The sequence below is a fragment of the Athene noctua genome, chromosome 18 (assembly GCF_965140245.1).
Source record: "Athene noctua chromosome 18, bAthNoc1.hap1.1, whole genome shotgun sequence".
Lineage (NCBI taxonomy): Eukaryota > Metazoa > Chordata > Aves > Strigiformes > Strigidae > Athene > Athene noctua.
The window spans coordinates 12,755,864-12,769,455 of record NC_134054.1 but is presented as its reverse complement, the minus strand read 5'-3'; positions in this window follow the sequence as shown (position 1 = coordinate 12,769,455).

Genomic DNA, 13,592 nt, shown 5'->3' with positions numbered 1-13,592 from the left:
CTGAAATACAGTAGCCTGTATCAAAAGAAATGGGCTTTGGTCAGTATTTTTAAACTCACCGAGGAAGTTTTCGTCGTGAGGATACCCTGGGACCAAGCATTTACTCACACTGCAGCAATATGCAGTCTGCAGGTAGCCTCAAAAGGGATGAGGAACTCAAGTGAGTTGGGAGCTGTCTATTGTAATCCATAAGCAGTAACAAAACCCAAACCAAAAATATCAAAACCATCTTCAGTGAAGATGATTTACATTTTTCTGTTTTAAAAAATGTGAAGGAAACATAAAAACTCAGTTTAATGAGGAGATTTGAGATTTGTTCCTAGGTGTTATTGCTGGACCACGGTGATGGAAATACTTCGGTCATTAAGAATGCCTGCAGGAAGAATTTGTTTGTTATGCATATCGTATTGTTTGTTATGAATATTGTATTTCATTAACAAATCATTCTGAAGCCAGTCTCAGTCTCCAGATTGCTTGAAAACTCTTGATTCCAAATATTCATCGCTTGTGTAATGTGGTTAACCAGATGGATCTGGACCTCGGATCAGTTGAGAAGATATGGTTAAGCAGTAAAATAATGGACAATGAATAACAAATGCACTTCCATAATCTGTTGATCTGACACACAACCACCATGGTGAAGTCTAATTGCTTTCTTCTGTCCCTAATCAGTAACTCAGTGCCTTTGTCAGCATTTTTCGAACATCTGAGACATTTGACTAACTCGGCTTTTTAGAGCAACGTATCCCTGCAACATAAGTTGACTTCAGTCGTAGCAACAAGTTGTTCACAAACTGTTTTGGGTAGGGTGTGCTGTGCTGTGCTCCTCACCTTTTCATTGCTAGAGCGTACTTCTGATTTATTTATCATGGGTTTATTATACATCATCCTTCTATTTTCCTAAGCTTTTTTTCTGGATAAAAATGGAGAGATTGAGAAAGGCTGGGTGTGAAGGGCAGCTTTTAAACTGAAGTGAACAGCATAGCGAGTTTGAGGAGAGGTTTTGTGTGTGTGTATGCCTGAAGAAATACAGCAACCAGAAGAAAAATACTATTTTGAAGGGTGTATCTCCACTCTCTTGAAATCAGTGGATATACTCTTAATTTGAGGCACTCTCAGATACAACATTATCTACAGGATAGATTCAGGGCAGCTGGTAAAAAGCTGTTAAAAAAGTACATTCAGAGTTTTAATTCTTGCTCTTTTTTTTTTTTTTTCCACATTTATTTAAACATGTTAAAAAAAAAAAAAAGAATTGTGCACAGATCCAGGATGGAGTTTCCAGTCTGAAAGTAAAGATCAGCATTTGGTATTGCAGTTAGCCACAGATAAAACTCAAATTTGTAACACTTCATTTAGCAGAGTATTAACCCCTTGGGAAGTGAATGGGAGACCTTCAGTGAACAAAACTCCTCAGTGTAGAGCAGGTAAAAATATATCTACGCGAGTTTTGCCCCTACATGTTACAATGGTGTGAAGGTGAGCAGCCCAGCTCCAATACGTTTGTTTAACTTGCTCGGAATTAATCAGAGCACTCTGGGATTAATAATTACTTAATCAAATAATCGCTTCGTGACTCCAACACTATCTTTTTTTTTCTTCCAGCAGGCTGGAAATAAGACCCGTGAATATGTAAATTGGAACTGATTAGAGGATTAGGTTTCACTCTTTTTTTTTTTTTTTTTTTTTTTATTATTTGGAATAAAAACAGCCTACAGATCCCTCTAAGCCAAGCCATGTCTCTGAATTACAACACTAGCGCCTGTCGGCTGTGATAATTTCACTTCATTAAGTTCCAGATATAAATAGAGAAAGTTTCTTATTTTTTTTCCATGCACCACCTTTAATAAGCATGGCCTGAAAACACAGGGGTTATTGATCCACACAGCTATTGGGTCTTTGCGAGTCTAGTGCAACAGTGAAAGAAGACCAAACACCTTCTACCTGTGTGCTTGTGCAGCCAGGGACAATTCACCTCTGTTGAATCCATTTTAAAGTTTTTGGCAGAAAGTGCCAAAAAACCCCACTGCAAGTGTCAGCCACGCCATTCACAGCAATGCAAAGCCACGGTGTTTGATAGACCCATGACAGTTGGAAAACGTCGGCAGGACTCAGCCAGGATTTCAAGGTTAGATGTCCAATGTCAAGCACCTCTGTATGGTGACCCCCAGATAACTCGGCTGACAGTGCTAAGCCACCCTAGTGTCCGCCAATCCGCAGGGAAGGCTCGTGCTCAACATCCCTGAAAATATTCCTGGTAAACGACATTGTTTATTCGCCCTCTTTACTGGTAATACACAAGACCGTGATTTTAAAAAGTCTTGTCCACAGGCCAGAATGTGGCCCACAGTAGGGTTTTTAACCCTGGCATCGTGTAGAATATACTAACTATGAGAGGTTTTGTATTTTAGATTGTTATACATGCTTGTCTGTGAATCCAGCTGTGGGATTCCTGTTACAGAGCAGGGAGCTCACATCATCATCAGGAAGGTGGACCGTTCCTTTACTTCATGACTTACAGATTAATACTAAGACATATAAGGCTTAAAGTACTTTACTGAAGCTCAGAAAATAATTCTGTGGCAGAACAGAACCATTATTTTCTCAGGATTTAAAGATTATGTTCTTCCTTTTCATAAATTTGGGAAGGGCTGATAGGTAAGGACACAAAATAAAAGGAAGTTCATCGTTTTACACTAAAAATAGAGCTCCCTTTGTCATAAATAAAGAAGCAGCTTAAAGGTGGGGGATCGCTGGTGCTACAAGCAATTCCTAAGGACAAAAGTTGACAGATCTGTTTAGATATTAAGTAAAAAAAAATTCAGGGGGTCTCATCTTTATCCCAGTTAAATGTCACTAAAAATCTATATGGAATTTGGACACGGCCACGTGTGGGTAACAGCCTTTCTCTGCTCAGGGAAGGATGCCGAGTAACAAAGGTTGTTGAAGGTCAGCAATGAAAATTGCATGGGTAAATCTGTTTGTTTTTTTTTTTTTTCATTGGGGTGAATGCCAAATTCAAATACAGCGAGCACAGCAACTGAGAACCTGGGCATGCAGGCAAAGCCACTTAAGAAAAAAATCCTGTACAGAGTCTACCTCCACCACTCCTGGCTCCAGCAGGTAGTTCTAGTAATCCCTTATTTTCCACAAGCATTAATTTTATACAGAAACATTAAAATAAACAGACTTGGGGACAAGAGATGCTGGGGAGTGGAGAAGGGATGCAAAACCTTCTAGCTTGTGGTCAGCAAACGGGACTCTTGGTTTCTTCGTGAAACATCTTTCCTCTGTTTATAAATTCATTCCCTTCGAGGGGAGTGCAGAGAGAGAAGGAGACAGAGGGGACAAACCCGTCTGCACCCTGAGCAAAGACGAGGAAGAGGAAGGATCATTCGTGTCAGTGGCTTAACATGCCCTATACGTGAGGTCTGAGGTGGTTCACTTACGGGGTGAGGGCCAGCCAGAACCAAGCAGGGTGAGAGCAGAAAGGACTGAAACCTGCCGGAGGACCCCCCAACCCCTGGCTGGTGGGTTTAGCGCAGTGTCTCTGCCTCCTGAGCAGCACAGGATAGAGTACAGAGCTGGCCCCCGGGGCGGCTGCTGACAGCACGGTGCCCTTCAGGCCGGGAGGCAGCTCGGGGCAAGGGCTACACGGCTGCGGGGGCAAGGGAAAGCTGGACATGTGGGCTCCATCTTGGGGGCATCTGCGGGAATCTCCCTATGGACCAGCGGATTTGCAGGTACCAGTTCACCTCTGTAAGGAAACAATAAAGACCTACCTCCCCTCAAAGGTTCTGAAACTCAAGTTTTAATTTTTCCTCTTGTAAATGAGTCTGGGGAAGGTTGACGGCTTTGGGAAAGAAAGGCGCTAACGGAGAAGTGGGGAATGCGGGCTACTTGTTCAAAGGGGACTCTTATGTGGGAGACTGAAAACTTTAAAATGAGATCTCTAAGTCTATGCTAAAGGAACCAAACGATACGATGAAGCAGCACCCGTGTCTTTAAAGCCATGAGCAATGAAAATTAATACATACTGCTAATAAGGATAATTTTCAGCCTGAACCCAGTAAGAATTGATCCTGGTTCTGGGATGACACACTAAAATAACTAACCTCCACCACAAATACTCTGAGATTTGATTATATTTATTTTCATGGCTTGCTGAAAGCGAGAAATAATTTTACCAGCTAAAACCTGCAAGTCCACTCTGACTCCAGCCTGGAGTTTACTCCTAGTACACGGTGGGAACACCACGGAGCCTCGAGATAGCTGCAACGTGTGATATGGGGCAGGGATATGGGGTGGAGGGCAACCTGCCTCCCTATTTTGTTGGCACGTTACACTGTCTGAAAACAGTCACAAGCCCACAGTGGTCCGAGGGCAGGTGCTGAGTTTGTTTCAGCTGTATATGCAGAAATCAAACAGCATGATGTCTTCCTGCACCGCGACAGCCGAGGAGAGACAGTAAAGTCTTGTGAAGGAGAAATTGAGTGAAATACTTGGCTGGATGCTCATATTATGTAAATTCAAGCTTGAAAGCCTTAAGTATTTTTTTAATAATGTCACACACGTGGGGCTTGTTAAGTATTACTGACTACTATAGCAATTCTTAAGGAATTAGGAGGGCTTGCAACTCTAGAGTAGACACTTAGCCACTACATCTAATTCTTATAAGCACCTTGTGGATTGTGTGCATTTTGCAGACATTTTCTGAAGAATTCCTGAAAAAAAAGAAAAAGGTAAAATGAAAAAAAAAAAAAAACCAAACCCCAAACCCCCACATTGCTGTGAAACTCCAGTGCTGCCCAGAGAAACCTTGATGTTTTTAACAGTATTCTCAGGTACTTTAAGCCTAGGTGTGCTTGAAATTGAAGTCTAGGAATTAGAGAACACAAACTTCATTTATTCAAGAGCAACTGGAAAACGTGAATGCGTTTCCATGGAGATGGGGTTATTTCCGTTCCCACAATTCAAATCTTTTCCACAGGTCCTGTTTCATTCTGGTCACCCTAATGTTTTGTTGAGGAGAATTTTTTGGATTTTGATCTCAAGAGTTGGCCAAGCTCCAGGCAGAACAATGAAAAAGTCATAAATCACTTTAATAGATATAACAAGAAGAAAAAAAAAAAAAATAAAGAAGGCAGAGAAATGGAAGGACTGAAATACGGCCGTCCCAGCACATCCATCAAACACAGAATACTCTTCTGGTACAGGAGAAAACAACAATTAAAAAAAGTTTAGACCTGCTATTGTGTTATAATGGCTCCGAGGCCCGAGTTGCCATTCAGATTTATGTATTAAAAAAAAAAAAAGTTTGATATTTTTTTCCCAATTATAGTGCTAGGGAGTTTTCTGTGTGCCTTAACTGCTATCACACAGCATTACGCTTACAAAGCTTTGCGTTACCTATGGGTGGATGTGGGATTCATCCCAGCTACCTTCAACCATCAAAACTTTGGCCACCTAGACCATCTCAGCAGGGAAAGGCAGGTATCTGTAAGGAGTGACTCAGCTCCATCTGAGATATTGTCTTCAGAAGATGGTGACAAAGATCATGGAACCATAGACTGGTTTAGGTTGGAAGGGACCTTTAAAGATCATCTAGTCCAACTATGTTTTCCAAGATGGAGAACTCGTGCAGGTATCAAATGAAGCCTGAGGGTAAAACAGCTTCCTGAACCGTGTATAAGTAGAAAGTGCACGTGGGTTTAGTCTCATGAAGTCAAGCAGGTAACAAAACAATAACAACAGTCCTTGCACAGTGGCCATCACCGTAGTGAGCAGTCATGTTAAGTTGGTGATAGGCTGTGCGGCGTGGGTTGTTCAGGCAGGTCTTAGTAAGTGTTGTCCATTATTTACACGTAGTCTACAAAACTTGGGTGGGTCTGCCTGCTTTGGCCACTTGCAGCTTTTAGTGATATCGGTAGAGGTCTGTAGCAGGTGCCTAGAAAGACAGTTCAGTTATTACACCATGTTCATACCATGCCCCTTGCATCAAATCTAAAATGGGTTTGTAATAATTTTTTAGCAATGTACAGGGGACTAGAAATTACAGAGTTTATGTGGAGAATATTTTTTATTGAAGACTTTTTTTCATCTCTGCTCTAAAAGTACAGTATATACAACCTTTCTCCTCAAAAGCTGATAAATGGTTTAGCCATTATTTAAAGTTTGGGAAAAGGCAGCTACAGAAATAACATTTTAATGTATTCCAGATTAGACTTCATGCTATATTTGTAATAAAGACTTGTTTCCAACATTGGTTGGCAGATCACTCATACGGACAATTATCCAAATAGCTATTAGGATACGATTGCGCTCATTTCCAGGCAATGCAAGATTGCCAGAACTCAGCTTGGCTGGCGGTTGGATTTTGGTTTGACTTTTGGAGAAAACCACAAGAATTTGTCAGTCGTCTTGGCCGTAAGGGAGTCTTCTTGTCTTGAGGCTATTCTTTTTCCTCTTCAAATATAGAAGGCAAAACATGCTCTTGTTTGCTTTGGATTCCTTTTTATTTATTTCGTTATCTCTCACCTTAGCGGCAGGAGAAGACTCAGATGGGACTAGGTTAGGAGGTGAGAGACCTCTCCCATCATCTGTAGAAAAGAGGACAGTCAATATGGGAAGAGGACATGTATTCTGGATGGTGAAAACTGAAAAGAAAATCAAAGGTCATGAATTTCTTTTACTGGGGGGCAGGAGCATAAGGGAGGGAATACTTAATGCCAAGCTAAATCAGTGTTAGCTGGGAACGGAGACTCCCTCTCTTTATGCTAATGCTAATGTGTCGCTTGGCAGATCTGAATCATGCTGTCTAGTTTAGTCAAGAGCTTGAGTCGAAGAACACCAACTCCCTCAGAAGGAAAAAGATCTCTTTGTGCCAGGGAACATGTTCTGTGGTGAGATGATGTAATTGTTTAAGTCACAAATGCAGTGGTCAGGAAGCTTTTCCATATTGAAAGATAGGTAGGTCCACAGTGGTTCATGAAACTTCAAGTAACTCCAACCATTCTTTTTTCTAGAGCTTAGAACAGAAGCAGGTTCATTATTTATTGCCAGTCTAGCGTGGGTGCTGCTTACACCGCCAGACAGAGGTTGGTGGGTGGTGTGTCTCTCTATCCCGAGATTCATAATAGTTCATTTAAAGACCTTAAATAAAGTACCTCAGTGATGATGCGTAGTGTTCTTGCCTTTGTAAAATGGAGTTTATGACACTGGAACCAAATCAAAAGCATTGCATTGTTGAAATTAAATTTATGAAAGGAGATGTGCTCCTTGTGACAACGGGGGGACTTGATAAAGCATCCAAAGCTGCTTTGCTCTTCCATAGTTCTATATTCAGATAAAAGGCTTTGGATAAACACATCACATTAGCTGGTAGGGGGTGTCAGCATTTCTGAAAAATATCTTGCCAAACTCCTTGTTTCTCAAGAGGAGGAGAAGCTCCAGGACTAAACCATCTTTTTTCTCATTTGCTTATCATGAGCAAGAACTGTGTGGTAGCTGAACAATGAAACACTGCTTCAAACACAGTGGCAGTGAGGCTAGTGAAAACGAAAACATTTAAAGGACAAGGATATCACAGGCCCTTTGTTAAAAAGTAATCTCAAGATCTTCTCTGCGCTCCAGTTGGGTCTCCATGTAAAGACTTTTCCATGGGGTGAATACTGCAACATTTAAGGTATAGAAATCCTTCCTTGCTGGCTCTGCTCCAAAACAATGACTGCACCAAAAGGGCTGAGGCATATCCTACCAATGGAGCAGAAAATTGCTTCAAGGCTAATAGCAGTAACACCTTGGTGAAGCAAACACTGTAATTAGCAATAAAGCAGCACCCATGCCCAATGGGTCTATTGTGTCCCATATACAATTTTGCTCTTTGGTGCAAAGGGGAAACGTGTGTGTGAGTGAGAATGAGTGTACAGAGGTAATCCCCATCCAGTACGTTAATGATGAATGTGCTGCAGTTGGCATAAAGTGGAACATATGCCAAGATGAGGCCCTCTTGTTCCTTCCAATCCCCCACCTACGTTCTCCCAAACACCACATTATATTTTTAGCGTTTTTATTTTCTTGGAAAAATATATAAACTGCAGTTATAAAATGTGTTTAAACAAATGAAATGGAGCTAGCAGGTGTACAAAACGTCCTAAAAATGCTTCCCATGGCTGCAGTTAAAAAAAAAAAAAAAAAAAAAAAAAAGTAAACTTAAACAGTTCCATAGTGGAAAAAAAAAAAAAATCTCTAGGTAGAGTATATAAATGTCATTTTTTCACACTACACAGTCACTTTCATTTTTGACTCCCCAAATCCACCTAGAATCATTAGAATCATTCCGGGTTTGGATCTTCATTTCTTGCCCAGATTAAAGGAGTTAAATCTCCCATTGCCATCTGTGGGGAAATAATACACCAGAGGTACCACTATGTTCAATTCTGAGATCCCCAGCACATCATGTGGAAAGCTAATCTGCAAAGCTGTGAATGCATTCCGTTATTTACTATTTTTGTCATCTCCACGTGGAAACTGGAGAAGACTTAGGTTCGGTTTGGAGATTATTTGTATTCAGGATTTAATTTTTAGCTAGCTTAATCAAAACTGAAGGACTACTGGCAGTGCACATAAAAATATAAGCACATATATATATAAATTTGTGTATATGTATGTATACATATAGAGAAGATGTCAAACCAGAATCATTTCTAACCAAAATACACCATTAGCCAAGAGACAAGAGGCTATGAAAGAAAGAAAATAATTCATTCTAAGTAGAGTTGGAAATAGTTTTGTATCGTACTTGTGCTGCCTGGTTTGGTGGGAAGCCTGTAGGAAAGGGACTATTTGCGAGCTTAAAACTGAATGGATTCTGACGTCTCTTTGCCCTCTGAATGCTCACAGGAGTTGGTACCTTCGATTTTTGGGGTAAGGTCCATCACTAGCTCCTTGTAACGATTGCTGAGCAATTCTGGCATAGGGAGGGAGGAGGTAGACCTTTGGTTGACAATGAAAAGTGACATTTTTATGATGACTGAACATTTCACTCCACCTAAACTTTGGTTATTTTTTTTTTTTTTTCCTAAAATAACTCCCATCTTAGAATCTTCTTTGTCTTATTTTTGTCTCATTTTATTTTCTTTCCGTCTTTTTTGAAACCTGAAGAATTGTTTTTATCTATGTGCCTGAAATCTGAATTCTGTACACTTGAAACTGAGATCAGGTTAGTAGCAAGATATTTTGCTGTCCTGGAGATGTCTTTCAGTGTCATGCCATCCTTTAAAAAGTTAGCCCAGAGGACTGTACTGCAGAAAGGAGTACATAGGAAGCCCATCGCCTTTGGGGTAAGAGATACTCAAAGCAGATTTCTTGATTCCAGCAACATGTTCGATCCTATTTGGCGTCTCTCTTGCTTTGGTTTTGCTACAGCCTGCTAAAACTCACATTCTTCCAGAGAGCCACATTCTAGAACTAAAGCCCCCATCCATTTTTAAAATTCCCCTTTGTAGTCTTCAGCTAGGCAGCGTGGTTCTGTACCAGTCCAACAGCCGACTTTCTTTCCAGCAATCAAGGATAACAAAACACATTATTTTAAAATGAAACAAACCCTTTTTTTATTTTTTTATTTTTTTTCCCCATGGGAAATTACTCAGAGTGCGGTAAAATGTGTCACATTCATATTTCCGATCTTTCTGAAACAGTTTGGTCTTCTCTAAGTAAATTTTTTTAATGGATAAATTTCATGCAAGATCATTTATTAAACCACATTTTCCCATCTCTGCTCATTTGTTTAAACGTAAGATACCCTACTTCACTCTGATAGAAATGCTGTATCAATTGTTTTTACAGAATAAAGTTCACAATCATGATATAAATTATTTAATGTAGTTATAATTGCTGTTGTTTTGACTAATTAAAAACTTTTCAGATGAATCCCAGATTTCAGCTATGCATCCTAAAGTATATTCTTCATCAGTCTAACCTTGAATAGCTTTCTGAAACGTTTGGTTCAAATCCTCAATCCTGTTTACTTTATTGAACACTCACTAGTTACTCTGGTATGTTAATTTAAGTATGATTCTCCAGCCCCACTCAGCGTGCTGATAGGAGTATTAACGTGAAATGCTGACAAAGGCGTAGGGATGGATTATTCCCAGTTGTGTGTCAGATTTTCTTTTAATGGGTCATTTTCTTCTGAATGGGTAATTCATTCCACCGTTGCTCTGCGAAACTAGAGAGCTGGTTTATATCTTGTATCTACTAGTTGGATGTAAGTGTGACAGAAGTTCTGCAAATTGGTGGGAATTCATTTAGAAACTGGAGAGGGGGAAAAAAAAAAATGGAAAAAAGGAGAGATGGTTCACTTGTCTGAGATACAAGGTTTCTGACTGCGTAAGAGCCACTGCAGGATGAGGCAAAGACAAATGACAGTAAATTAAAACATTTTTGACTGCAGAGGACTGTTGAAAAGGTTTGGAGATGTCTTCTCATCCAGTGTAACGTTATCATTGTTCCAGCTTCTACAAGCTTTTTGGTATCCCCGTCTCTGAAAAGAATTACAAACCTAATGACCAGAAATGATTTCTTGAAGCCTGAAAGCAATCCAGCTCACTGTACTAACAGTGATGGACTTGGAGAAAAACTGTTTTAAACTCATGATCCATATGCGGTCTGAAGTTTAGCATGATTTGCAGTGAGGCTGCTAAGAGGACTGGAGCTCTGTATTCAAGCCTGTCCATATGCACAGACAAGTGAAATCTTTTCAAACAAACAGGGTGGAAATTCTTGGCTTCTCCAGGAACCGGCCTTATTTCCAGCAGATCGTGGTTTGGATTCCCAGCCTGCTCTTGGCATTCCAGTTTTCCCCCTGCTTGCCACAGCTAGATTGTGTTTGCTGTTTCTGGACCGAAATGCTGAACAAGATCCTGGTGCCTCAGGTAGGCGATGTTTTACCATGGAGGAAGAAATCCCTGTCTGAAGTCAGGGAATGGAACCTCCTAGTTAACAACTGGCAAACCTACAGGAAAGGAATTGAGCTGCCGTCAGTAGGTAACATATTAATGGCTGGTGTTTAATTTCTTATAGGTAAAACATAAGAATATGGTGGTCCTCACATTAGTGGTCTAACTACAGAAAAATCTGTGTAGAAAGGTAGCACCGTTTCCTTCCATCTACCATTAAGGGCCTTGCAGATCTGCCAGAAAAGGGAAAATTAACCTTCTGTGGAAATCCAGCAAAAGACCCTTTCCCCTTTAAATCATTAAAAGGGAACTTAATGATGCATCAGTCTGCAGAGTGCATTTCAGCCAGATGCACACAAGCATTCTGGGTGTTTGACTGGCTGCTTTGAAGACGCTGAAGCTCCACATTTCCTCCTTAGACTTACCCGACCTATTGTAGATAGTAACAACCACATTTCCCTCCACCTGAACTGGCAAAGATGAGAGGCTGTTGTGATCACTAATAATACTATCGATATAATGGCATCTGTTGCTGAACTTAGCTCTGCTGTACCCAACGTGCGCTCGTTTCTCAGTGCATGACTGGCAAAAATAACAGCATCAGGGAGAAAGAGAAGACTCAGCCCTACACAGGGACAGAAGAAAGATGACTGAAGTTTGGCTGACAGAAAGCTCAGTGAGGCATAAATGAATGGGTTATGATTATGCTCAAAATGGTAGTGACAAAAAAAAAAAAAAAAAAAAAAAAGATAAATCCTGTCTTTTCTAAGACCCTTTAAAATGCAAAGTCTCATCTATAGCCAACAGATGCATGGTACAGAATTTTAATTGGCTGGAGACCAAATTAGGGACAATGCTATACATGAAACTTGCTCATTTGACCAATGTTATGCTTCATTTTCATCAGTCCTGTCCACGGAATATTAGATATTCTGGCAGTTATTTAATAAGGCAAATGCACACAAGGAGCCCTTTAAGGTAAAAAGTAAAATAATCTCTATTTTCTCTTCAGGAGGTTTTGGCAAATGGGAAAAGATGGAGAAGAGGGAATAAAAAGTGTATGTGAAACAAAAGTTTGAACAGTCTGTCTAACCAATTGGTATAATTAAGTTTTACTTCAGCCCTCAGGAAACCCCAGGGAAGTTTGTGGCATCCCAGTTCATGTGCATATTAAGTAGGGGATCATGTAACCTTCATGCAGTGTTGGAAAGGGTTGTTTTTTTAAAGAGTTATAGCGCTCATTTATAGCAGTGTCAGTCTGAGGTAGCTCTGGACTGCACCTCTGTTAATCCAGAACTTTATTTGGTCGCCCAAAGTTGAGTTTGGATTCTCCAGAGTTCTCCAGATTACAACTGGAGGTGATGGAAATGAAGGGAGGAACATGAGCTAAACCAAATGGGTTGAAACTCTGACCAGACATGCCTCAGAATCAGTTAACAATGGGACATCACTAAATATCCATAAGGGAGGTGTATGATGTGAGAAGATGAACAACGTTCTTCTATTGTCCACACAAAAGCAGTTCCCATTCTCCTCCCTGCTGACTGGTGCTGAGATGGAGAAGATCTTTCAGCACTGTTGGTGAAAAACCTTGAGGTGGTATCGGAAGTGATGGAATTTGGTCCCACTTTATCCCCCTGAGCCACTCTTCCCATTTACATCCCTAAAAGCAGGTGGATGCACGAGGAGGGCACGGTACCTTGAGGAGTTCCTCGGAGAGTGCTGAGCAGGCTCTGCCACAGACCTGTCGTAAGCACCCGCTGCCTTAGAACTGTGCAACAGCTGTGCTGTAAGAAATCACTATAATAAGGAGTAGTTTCTTAAGATTTCCATTAATGGTGTCTCCTAGTGAAAAAGCAGTAATGGGACTAACCTCTTCAACAAGGGCAACATTGTCCAGTAAGCAGATCGGTTGGCAAACCAGCAATCTTATTTTCTTCCAAACATACTTACCCGCCCAATACACCCAATCCTGCTCACCCTCAATAGGCTTAATTGCTTAAGTTTCTTATAACACAGGAGCTAGTCTCATATCTTCCCCAAGTCGTTCTTTAGTACTTAAAACTATCAGTTTACACTAACATTATGTCTTCAATTCAATATTAGGGTAAATCCTCAGCTGCTGAAATCGGTCCTATTCCACTGCAGTGAAATTGGATAAAATTTGTATTGGAACTTCTTTCCAAATTAAAAAAAAAAAAAAAAAAAAAAAAAAAAATTTGCTTTTTCATTCTAAATAAAAAGGAACGCATGAGAAGATTTTGTGTACGAAGTGAGGCATGACAATTTTAGTGTGCTTCCTGAGAAGATCTCACTCATGCTATCTCATTGTGCAGGTAGAGAAACAAGGACGAAGGAGACTGCAACTCCTTTTAACACGTAAACCACTAATGAGATTCAAAATTGCAAATTCTAACGCTTACCTCTTTTTTTTTCCTTCTTTAGCCCTCAGTCCTCTAAGCAGTCCCAAATATGATACAGCACTTTAGGAGACAAACATTCCTATGGTATTTCAAGAGTGCTGAGGTGGGAGATATAGATTTACGAAGGCCTTACAGCGAGGATTTTATTTTTTCAGCCCCCCAAACAATGCTGTTATAGAACATGTCCTCACAAAAATATTCAACCCTTGCA